Raw genomic sequence first — 2,744 nt, 5'->3', positions numbered from 1 at the left:
GTAGACATGGAAAGATTAAACAGTAGCAAAGCAATCGAGTAGACATGGAAAGATTAAACAGTAGGATATAAAAAGGAGTAACGAGCAGTAGTAGAGGCAGTTTTAAGTCAGAGTTTAAAGGAAGAGGTTTATAGAATAAAGAAGCTTAACCCTTAAACCTTACATGGGGGCTCAACCAAAGAAGAGGTCATCGGATCTTAATAGAAATTACGGGCTCAACCAAGAGGAAGTCTTCGGTTTGGAATAAGAATTATTCATACATTCGTGAAAGATAGTCGTCAGAAGTCGTCCGTGAATAGTTGGTCAGGAGAGTAAGAAGCATACCGGGTCTGAAGTCATCCGCGTAGTTCTTGAATAGTCTTCGGATTTTGGAGTAAGGAATCTTCCGCAGTCAGGATATAGACGGAGGTCATACAGCAGAAGTGGTCCAGTGTGTGCACAGAAGTTTTTCGTCGGAGTTTAGTAAGTCTGCACTGTGTGTGCTGTGATTTGCGCTGTGTGCGCTGTAGATTGCACTGTGTGTGCTGAAGGTTACGCTCTGTGCGCTGGAATCTGCTGGTGTGAATCGTCGATATGGAATCTTTACGGTTGATGGAAGAATACTCTCGTTCCGAATTAGTGCGAAAATGTCAAGCGGCAAGACTAGCAACGACCGGAAGTAAGCAAGATTTAGCATCCCGCTTAGTCGAGGCTGGTATGGATGAGGTGGGAAGCAACCCGAATCGATCAGTCAATGAAAATGAGGAACCGGACATGGAGAATGAAAATATCGTGCATCATACAACATACGTTAACTCATTCTCCATACGTGATAGTGAAGATAGCGTCGAAGAGTTCGCTGGAGAACGAACGCAGAATATCGCGATTTGGTTGAATGATTTAGAAGATGTCGGTCGTATGGCAGGATGGAACAACCAACAACTTTTTATCATGTGCCGGAAAAAACTCGTGGGAACAGCACGAAGTTTTCTAAGAACATTATCGGGAGTTACAACGTTCTCCAAATTAAAAAAAGAATTGTTAAGCGAATTTGGCGTGGTGGTGCGACCGCGGGACGTACATAGAGAACTTGAATCTCGGCGGATTAAGAGTAACGAAGGAGTATTGGAATTTGTGTATGCTATGCAACAGTTGGCGAGAACAATTAGCTTGGATGAGACCAGCTTGTGCGAATACATCGCGGATGGTGTCACTACTGACCCACATGTACGAGCTATTCTTTATGAGGCTCAAACTGTTCAAGAATTGAAGAAGAAACTTCTCTTGATGGAACGTGCAACACAGAAGAAAACAGAAAGAGTACAACATAAGCCAATAGAACAGAGTAAGCAGTTTGACCAAGATTTGAGAAAGTCAATTGATAAGCGGATTGTGAAGAATGATGAGCGAATACGTCGATGCTTCAACTGTGGAACGCTCGGACATTTAGCAATCCATTGTACAAGACGTGTTGAGGAAAGATCCAAGTGTTTTAACAGCGGTGAACTTGAACACCAGGTAAATCAGTGTCAAAAGAATGAAGTTCTAACAATCGGAGCAGGGAATGATGCGTGGTTTTCGATGAATAACGAGAAGGAACAACTCGAGTTTAAGATGAAACAACAGGGTGAAATCATCGCAAATCGAGATAAGCTGATAGAGGACCTTAAATCGGATCTCATCGGATTGGAAGATAAGTTGAAGAAGGAGCGTGATCTATTGAGAAGCTCGGAAAAGGATCGGCAGTCGGAGAAAACGAAGCTGATCGAGTGTGTGGCGAAAATACAGTTTTTGGAAGAAAAGTTGAAGGACAGTCAGCAGAAGCAGTGTCAGTTGAATGATCGCGTACGAGTACTATCGTCAGAGAATGGGCGACTGGAGCGAGAATTGCACGAAGCTTTTGATAAGTTGGCGAAAGCGAAAGAAGCAAGTGATGATCGTGAACAACAATTGGTCGGTGTTACCAAAAAATTTAATTTGTTGAAGGGAGCCTGCAACATAACGAGAGCTCAGCTAATTGAGATGAATTTCCTCGAGAAAGAATCAAAACGCAACATGAAGTACGCTGCGCAGATGGAAGTTCTTCGAAAGCGCCGTACTGAGCAGGATAACGAAGTATTTAAGACAAACGTTGGACGACGGGAAATAATAGTTACACCAAGGAGCTTAGAGAATGCTGAAGATGATGAGGATGAGGAGGAAAAAGACGAAGATGATGAGGGCTATGATAGTGATAAGGAGTCGAACGAATATGGTTCCGAGGAGGATATTGTTTTGGAAATTGCGAGTAGTCACAAGAACACGAGTGAAAAGGATGCACCGGCAGGACAAAAGGAGCCGTGGCCTCCACCGACTAAGTACAAACTAGGAGATAGAGGAGTGATTCAAAGAACCCAGATCACTGTAGGCAAACATCTTACAACCGATTAGAAGTTGAGGAAGTAAATGATGAAGTGAGCAAAGCAAGGAAGCAAATGCAAGTCTTCCGGGACGGAAGAAATAAGTCAGGAAAGGCCGTGCGGGTAGGATAATGATTAATGTTAATGGAATAGGAAAAGTATAGGTCTTCCGGGACGGAAGATATGTCAGGAAAGGCCGTGTGAGTTAGGACAATCGAGTAGACATGGAAAGATTAAACAGTAGCAAAGCAATCGAGTAGACATGGAAAGATTAAACAGTAGGATATAAAAAGGAGTAACGAGCAGTAGTAGAGGCAGTTTTAAGTCAGAGTTTAAAGGAAGAGGTTTATAGAATAAAGAAGCTTA

The sequence above is a fragment of the Anopheles coustani genome, chromosome 2 (genome assembly GCF_943734705.1).
Source record: "Anopheles coustani chromosome 2, idAnoCousDA_361_x.2, whole genome shotgun sequence".
Lineage (NCBI taxonomy): Eukaryota > Metazoa > Arthropoda > Insecta > Diptera > Culicidae > Anopheles > Anopheles coustani.
Note: the sequence above shows the minus strand (reverse complement) of the source record.